The following is a 9,737-nucleotide window of genomic DNA, read 5'->3' on the forward strand; positions in this document are numbered from 1 at the left end:
TATTTATTATTTATTTTTTTATTTTATTTTTATATTTGCATAAAAAATTTTACATTTTTTTTTTCTGTCTAGTTTAAAATGATTTAAAAACATCACCAACCAGATAGAACTCACCCAATGCTGAAACCTTAATTATTCTTGCATGACTCTTTTTTGGGGTAAGTGATATTTACAGTCACCATTTTGGGGGCATTATCATGAGCTGAAGAATACATGGGAATTGCCACGTCACTATTGATGGAGAAAACCGAAATTAGAAAAAAAAATGTGACTATTTTAGATTTTTTGTTTCCTAATGCAATGCATTGTAAACAAAACAATATATTATAAGGCAATGAGAGAGGGAGTTTGATGTGGTTGATTTCAATCAAGAATTAGTTTCGTTTGGATTTATGCGCAGCCCAGATATCAAATTTCGGGTTAATGACAATCAACATAAACTTCTCAATCAAAATCCATTCCCTATTTTTGTTTATTTCCAAAATGATTTTCTAAGATGGGAGCATTTTTAAATTTTTCTATGTGGCTGGCTGGGACAGAGAAAGGAAAGGGAGAGAAGGGATGACAGTTGGTCCTTGTAGGTGGGGAAGACAAAAGACGGTTCGATGATGGTGGCGGACGATGGCGGCTACTACGGAAGAGAAGGAAACATAATCTCATTAGAAAAAAGATAGTGTAAAGTTTAAATATTGGTAGTAATAGAATCGTAAATCTATCCCACATCGTTCATAATCTTATTAGAAAAGAGATAATGTAAAGTTTAAATATTGGTAGTACTATAATCGTAAACTTATCCCACATCATTTAAAAACAACGCATAATGTTTGAATATAAGGGGTGATTGAGACATCTAATAATTGCCGAGCTAAGTAGCGTTAGCTTATGACTCAAGCGAGGGCACCAAAGTGGTTGGATGATGGTAAAGTTGATAGAAGGCTTCAACGCTTGAACTCAGGCTAGACCAGCGAACCTGTAGGTTCTAGCTAGCTTAGTTGAACTCAGGCTAAAACGATTAAACCACTAGGTTCTAGCTAGCTTGGTTGAACTCAGGCTAGACCGAGTAAACCTCTAGGTTCAAGCTAGCTTAGTTGAACCTTGTAGGCTGTGGCCAGCTTAGTTGAACTCAGGCTAGACCAGTGAACCTGTGAGTTGCGCCCAGCTTAGTTGAACTTAGGCTAGATAGTGAACTTGTAGGTTCTCTGGCTATAGCTTTAGTTTAAGTCATTGGACAACCTCTTTTTTTTTGTAATAGAAAATAAAAAAAATAATATTGTGATTATCAATGATGGACTTTTATTTTTCATGCATAAAATAAATAAATTAGTATTGTTATGATCATGGATGGATCTTGAAAATTTGAAAATCTAAATATACTTTCGCACCCTGTGGATCGGTCCTTGGTGATGATTACAAAACATAAAAATAATGATTTTTTCTATTTCAATCAATAACATTTGGTGGGTTTGGCAACTAACCAAAAAAACTCTTTTTTTTTTTTTTCTTTTGAATATTATATTTTTTAAATTTGTGTCAAAGATTTTACATTTTTTGTTTATCTAGTGTACAATGATCTAAAAATATCACCAACTTATTTTCACTTTTATTTTTAATGAATTGTTTTTCATTTTTTTATAACTTATTTGGTCCATCTAGTCGAGTAGACTCTAAAACGCAAAGTTTTTTGAAATTTTTTGAAAAAAGTTCATTAAAAATGAACCCCAGTTCCACTAAATTTTCTCATTAGAAAAGAGATAGTATAGAGTTTAAACACTGGTTGTAGTAGAATCATAACTCAATCCCACATCATTTATAATCTCATTAGAAAAGCGATAGTATAAAATTTCAACATTGGTTATAGCAAAATCGTAAAACTCTCGCACATTGTTTAAAAACAACCCATAACGTTTGAATATAAGGTGCGATGAGACATCTAATAATTGTCGAGCTGAGTAGTGTTAGCTGGTGACTTAAGCGAGTGCACCAAGGTGGTTTGATGATGGTAAAGTTGAAAGGTGGGTTCGACGCTTGAACTCTAGGTAGACCAGTGAACGTGTTCGTTCTGGCTAGCCCACGGATTTTTTTTTTAACATGTATACAATAAAAAATTAATATTGTGATGACCAAGGATGGATTTTTTTCATGTATAAAATAAATAAATTAATATTGTTATGATCAAGGATGGATCCCCGAAATTTGAAAATCTAAATATACTTTCCCACCTTTTGGATCTATCCTTGGTGATGATGTTCAACATAAAAATAATAGTTTTTTCTATTTCAATCAATAAAATTTGGTGGGTTTTGGCAACCAACTAAAAACTCTATCTTTTTTATTTTTTTTTTATTTTTTGAATGTTATTTTTTTTTTTTAATTTGCCTCTAAAATTTTACATTTTTTGTGTATCTAGTGTAGAATGATCCAAAAATATCACCAACTTCTTTTCATTTTTTTTAGTCAATTATTTTCCATTTTAATTTTATAACTTATTTGGTCTATGCAATCGAGTAGATGCTAAAATGCAAAGTTTTTAAAAAAAAATTTGAAAAAACTTTAGTAAAAATGAAAAAAAAAAAATCCAAATACTTGCCCCAGTTCCACTAAATTTTCTTTACGTAAAATTACAATTCAATAGTATTTTCAAAAAATAATTACAAATTTTTTAATTTACCACTCTGATCTGATTTTTTTTTTCTACACTTGCATTACTACATACCTTCAAAATAATTCAAAATAAATTCCAAGCATAATAAACATTTAAAAGCTTTGACAAGAGAGGATTTGGTGACGGTGGTGGTGGATGGTGGTTACGGGAGAGAAGGAAACATAATCTCATTAGAAAATAGATAGTGTCACGTTTAAATACTGGTTGTAGAAGAATCGTAAATCCATCCCGCATTGTTCATAATCTCATTAGAATAGAGATAGTATAAAATTTAAACGCTGGTAGTAGTAGAATCATAAACTCATCCCACATCATTTAAAAATAATGCATAATATTTGAATATAAGTGGTGATTGAGACATCTAATAATTGCCGAGCTAAGTAGCGTTAGCTTGTGACTCAAGCGAGGGCACCAAAGTGGTTGGATGATGGTAAAGTTGATAGATGGCTTCAACGCTTGAACTCAGGCTAGCCCAGCGAACCTGTAGGTTCTAGCTAGCTTAGTTGAACTCAGGCTAGAATGATTAAACCACTAGGTACTAGCTAGCTTGGTTGAACTCAGGCTAGACCGAGTAAACCTCTAGGTTCAAGCTAGCTTAGTTAAACCCTGTAGGTTGTGGCCAGTTTAGTTGAACTCAGGCTAGACCAGTGAACCTGTGAGTTGTGCCCAGCTTAGTTGAACTTAGGCTAGACAGTGAACCTGTAGGTTCTCTGGCTATAACTTTAGTTTAAGTCATTGGACAACCACATTTTTTTTTAAATAGAAAATAAAAAAAATAATATTGTGATTATCAAGGATGGACTTTTATTTTTCATGTATAAAATAAATAAATTAGTATTGTTATGATCATGGATGGATCTTGAAAATTTGAAAATCTATTTCCAAGTTTGTTTTGGAATTTCGTGTTGGTGACTGGGGAGAAGAAGTAGGGCAGAGAGGTATTAGATAAGGGTGGGTTTATAAAACAAAATGTCATATCTTTTATTGTTTCCTAAGAATTTTTTTTTTATTACTATTGAAATGGATTTAAGCTCAAGGGTGTAACAAGGACTTAATGAACACAAAATTTTGAAAGGAACACGTTCTAAACTTGTCATACCACATGTTTGCCAAGTTCACCGGTGTAACAAGGGCTTAAGCTTCTCAAAGAGTTACCACAAAAGGCATAAAATTTGTGATGTTCAGGCAATGACTGCTAGAGTTATTGTCAACAGTGTAGCAGGTATGACAGTTCTCTCATTGCCTTATAATATATTGTTTTGTTTACATGCATTGCATTAGGGTATAAAAAATCTAAAAAAGTCACTTTTTTTTTTTTCTTTCTAATTTCGGTTTTCTCCATCAATAGCGACGGGGCAATTCCCATGTATTCTTCAGCTCATGATAATGCCCCCAAAATGGTAACTGTAAATTTCACTTACCCCAAAAAAGAGTCATGCAAGAATAATTAAGGTTTCAGCATTGGGTGAATTCTATCTAGTTGGTGATGTTTTTAAATCATTCTACACTAGACAGAAAAAAATGTAAAATTTTTGATGCAAATATAAAAATAAAATAAAAAAATATTCAAAAAAATTAAAAAAAAATAATTTTTTTAGTTAGTTGCCAATCCCACCAAATTTTATTGATTGAAATAGAAAAACCATCATTTTTATGTTGCATAGTCATCACCATGGACGGATCCCCAACGTGCGAAAGTATATTTAGATTTTCAAGTTTTGGGCATCCATCTTTGACCATCTTAAAAAGAAAATGTGGTTGTCCGGTGACTTAACTCAGAAACCTTGGGCTAGTCAGAACATACACGTTCACTGGTCCAACCTGAGTTCAAGTGTCGAATCCATCTTTCAACTTTACCATGTTCCAACAACTTTGATGCCCTCGCTTGAGTCACAAGCTAAAGCTACTTAGCTCAGCAATTATTAGATGTCTCAATCACACCTTATATTCAAATATTATGCGTTATTTTTAAATGATGTGGGATGAGTCTATGATTCTACTACTACCAACGTTTAAATTTTATACTATCTCTATTCTAATGAGATTATGAATGATGTGGGATGGATTTACAATTCTTCTACAACCAGTGTTTAAACTTTACACTATCTATTTTCTAATGCGATTATGTTTGCTTCTCTCCCGTAACCACGATCCACCGCCACCATCACCAAATCCTCTCTTGTCAAAGCTTTTAAATGTTTATTGTGCTTGGAATATATTTTCAATTATTTTAAAGGTATGTAGTAATGCTAGTGTAGAAAAAAAAAATCAGATTAGAGTGGTAAGTTAAAAAATTTGTAATTGTTTTTTGAAAATACTATTGAATTGTAATTTTTGGTAAAGAAAATTTAGAAGAACTGGGGTAAGTATTTGGAATTTTTTCTTTTTTTTGTTTCACTTTTACTAAAGTTTTTTCAAATTTTTTTTAAAAAAACTTTGCATTTTAGCATCTACTCAATTGCATAGACCAAATAAGTTATAAAATTAAAATGGCAAATAATTGACTAAAAAAAAAAGTGAATATAAGTTGGTGATGTTTTTAGATCATTCTACATTAGATCATTCTACATTAGATACACAAAAAATGTAAAATTGTAGAGGCAAATTAAAAAAAAAAAATAACATTAAAAAAAAAGAAAAAAAAAAAGATAGAGTTTCTAGTTTGTTGCCAAAACCCACCAAATTTTATTGATTGAAATAGAAACAACCATTATTTTTATGTTGAACATCATCACCAAGGATAGATCCAAAGGATGGGAAAGTATATTTAGATTTTCAAATTTCAGGGATCCATCCTTAATCATAACAATATTAATTTATTTATTTTATACATGAAAAAAATCTTGGTCATCACAATATTAATTTTTTATTGTATACATGTTAAAAAAAAACCTTTGGGCTAGCCAGAACGAACACGTTCACTGGTCTACCCAGAGTTCAAGCGTCGAAACTACCTTTCAACTTTATCATTATTCAACCACCTTGGTGCACTCGCTTAAGTCACCAGCTAACGCTACTCAGCTCGGCAATTATTAGATGTCTCAATCATACCATTTATTCAAACATTATGGGTCATTTTTAAACAATGTGCGAGGGGTTTACGATTTTGCTATTATCAATGTTGAAATTTTACACTATCTCTTTTCTAATGAGATTATGAACGATGTGGGATTGAGATATGATTCTACTACAATAAGTTTTTAAACTCTACACTATCTCTTTTCTAATGAAAAAAATTTAGTGGAACTGGGGTTCATTTTTAATGAACTTTTTTCAAAAAATGTCAAAAAACTTTGCGTTTTAGAGTCTACTCGACTACATGGACCAAATAAGTTATAAGAAAAATGAAAAACAATTCATTAAAACTAAAAGTGAAAATAAATTGGTGATGTTTGTAGATCATTCTACACTAGATACACAAAAAATGTAAAATCTTTGGCACAAATTTAAAAAATATAATATTCAAAAGAAAAAAAAAAGTGTTTTTTTGGTTACTTGCCAAACCCAACAAATGTTATTGATTTAAATAGAAAAAATCATCATTTTTATGTTTTGTAATCATCACCAAGGACTGATTCGCAGGATGCGAAAGTATATTTAGATTTTTAAATTTTCAAGATTCATCCATGATCATAACAATACTAATTTATTTATTTTATACATGAAAAATAAAAGTTCATCCTTGATAATCACAATATTATATTTTTTATTTTCTATTACAAAAAATATGTGGTTGTCCAATGACTTAAACTAAAGCTATAGCTAGAGAACCTACAGGTTCACTGTCTAGCCTAAGTTCAACTAAGCCGGGCACAACTCACAGGTTCATTGGTCTAGCCTGAGTTCAACTAAGCTGGCCATAACCTACAGGGTTCAACTAAGTTAGCTTGAACCTAGAGGTTTACTCGGTCTAGCCTGAGTTCAACCAAGCTAGCTAGAACCTAGTGGTTTAATCGTTTTAGCCTGAGTTCAACTAAGCTAGCTAGAACCTACAGGTTCGCTAGTCTAGCCTGAGTTCAAGCGTTGAAGCCATCTATCAACTTTACCATCATCCAACCACTTTGGTGCCCTCGCTTGAGTCATAAGCTAACGCTACTTAGCTCGGCAATTATTAAATGTCTCAATCACTCCTTATATTCTAACATTATGCGTTGTCTTTAAACGATGTGGGATAAGTTTACGGTTATACTACTACCAATATTTAACACTATCTCTTTTCTAATTAGATACGAACGATGCGGGATAGATTTACGATTCTACTACTACTATCAATATTTAAACTTTACACTATCTTTTTCCTAATGAGATTATGTTTCCTTCTCTTCCATAGTAGCCGCCATCGTCCGCCACCATCACCGAACCGTCTTTTGTCTTCCCCAGCTACAAGGACCAACTGCCATCCCCTCTCTCCCTTTCCTTTCTTTGTCCCAACCAGCCATATAGAAAAATTTAAAAATGCTCTCATCTAAGTAAATCATTTTGGAAATCAACAAAAATAGAGGATGGATTTTGATTGAAAAGTTTATGTTGATTGTGATTAACCCGAAATGACATATCTGGGCTGCGCATAAATCCAAACGAAACTCTTTCTTCATTGAATTCAACCTCATCAAAACTCGTGGGTTTCCTAGGGTGGGTGGGTGATGGCAGGAGAGGGGAAAAAACAGAGTAGTAGAAGAGGGAAAAAAACATTAGTTTTTTACCAACTTTTCAAAACATCCTACTCATTTGGTTGGTTAAGTTGGAAGGTTAAAATATTAAAGTAATTAAAAAAAATTAAATTAAAAAATTAATAAAATTAAATATCACATTTAAATTATTATTACTTTTTTTCATAAAAATTCAAAAATAAAAAAAATCTAACCGAAATAATTTTTTTAACCCATACGAATAGAAAAAAAAATTAAAGAGCCAACTCATTTATCAAACAAAAGCCATACTAAAGTTTTGTTTGATTTTAAATTTTTGATTAAAAAAAGTATAAAAAGATAAAATTAACTACATAAATTAATGAGATTAAATAACATATTTAAATCATAATTATTATATTTTTCGCTCATAAAAATTAAAAAATTAAAAAAATCATGCCAAACGAAACTGCAAACTGAAAAAGTCCTAATATAAAAAAATAAGCTAAAAACGTGAGTGCGAAACGAAGGCTAATATAAAAAATGCTTCTATCGTTGACTTAGCCGATGCATCTCCGTCACATGTCATTCTACAGTGATCCGTCAAATCAACTAGTGGCATATTTTAACAATTCTTTTTTTCAACGGTGTCATATTTACGTAATTTTTTTTCACAAATCTTTTGAATCACATGATAAAATTGACTAAAAGATTTTAAGAGAAACTTCTGATTTCGTTATATTTTGAACTTGTTTTTCTTTTATTCATTTTTTTAATTAATTATTTTTTATTTTAACTTACTCTCCTGTGACAATACTGAAAATTGATTCATGTAAGCAAAACTTTAGTGAGGGAGGTTATCGGCATCTATTCTAAATGAAAATAACGAAAATAGTCCAAAAAGTAAACATTATATTAAAGTTTAGGCATTAATATTAGTTTGATTGTCCTTGGTTTTGATAGCATTTGCTAATATTTATATAACATTCAATATTTTTTTCCCCTCTCCTTATAAACGTTACGTCTTGAGGTTTATCTAATTATTAAATTAATTCTTAATTTAGAAATCACAAAAAGATAAATTAATTATCTTGTTTAATACAATTGATCTTATGAGAAAGTCAACAGTGCATATGAAGGTAGAGGATGTAGAGAAATTTAAACTAAAAAAATAGTCTAAATATAAATTTAAATACGTAGATCCATTGTGATTTAGACTCCATGAATTAAATATAAATCAAATCGAAACAAGATTGATGCAATAATGTATGGTGCAGTGAATTGCTAGACAATAGTTTTATGAGCATTTGCAAGTCAAGGTTCTCATTAAACTCTTTGTGATATTTTCATGGTATTCTGATGGAATTTATATCATAGGTTTGTGTTGGGAGGACATAATTTACAAATTTTTATATTATACATTCAATTATGTAAGAAATGGTTGGAAAATGGTTTTGAAAAAAATTTATTTTTTCCTATCTTTGAATATTAATTAAGATGAGACCCCAGCGTTATTTTTAACGTTACTAATTGGGTTCATGTTTAATGTCGCGTAATGAATAATATCGTGTATTTGGTTGCTCAAAACTATTTCTGAATGAATAAGAATTCAACGTGCGTTTTCGGATTCGTAAAAATAGCTTTAGGTAGTTTCTTACACATTTGTGAAATGTGCTTGTCCATATTGGAAAGGCATAAGGATTTGTATGGGTTTATATATTCTAACTTGGGATACTTGGGATGGATTCCAAGGAATACCTAAGTTTGTGGAAGGGTGAGGTTATGGGTAACAAAAATGCTAGAGGCCCCAAAAATTCTACCAAAAGTTTTACCAAATGTCTCACATGGGCATGGGATCCACATTGTGTGGGTCCCACACCCATGTGAGACATTTGGTAAAACTTTTGGTAGAATATTTGGGGTCTCTAGCATTACTCTATGGGTAAAGTGTACTAAACCCATTGGAACCAAAACAAAAATCGCGTGCCAATGTCTGTCTAGGCAAGTTGGACTTGGGCGTGAGTGATTGGGATGGGCCCCAAGGGGTACCCATGTTTGTGGAAGGGTAAGGTTATGGGTAAAGTGTGATAACTCCATTGGACCCAAAACAAAAATCGCACGCGTCGCCGTCCGTCCGGGCGAGCTGGGCTTTGGCACGAGTGTGAGATTGGGCTTACCCGGCCCAACCTGTTCGGAAACGCCACCTTTTATCCTATATATATATAAAGCCTGCCATCCAGCAATTCATTTAATAAAATTTTCGTCTTTCTTCTTCCCTTTTCATCTTATTTTTTGTATTTATTTTTAGGAAGAAAAAGAGAGTCACAACAAGGTTTTGGCTCTCCAGATTTGATTTTGTAATGCTGCAAATCAAGTATTAGTCGTTTCATCTTGGGAAGTGGACGCCGGTAAATCTCGAAATACCAGAGTGATGGCGAAATCTACTT

This window comes from Camellia sinensis, chromosome 13, assembly GCF_055761805.1.
Source record: "Camellia sinensis isolate YWXY chromosome 13, ASM5576180v1, whole genome shotgun sequence".
In the NCBI taxonomy this organism is placed as follows: Eukaryota; Viridiplantae; Streptophyta; class Magnoliopsida; order Ericales; family Theaceae; genus Camellia; species Camellia sinensis.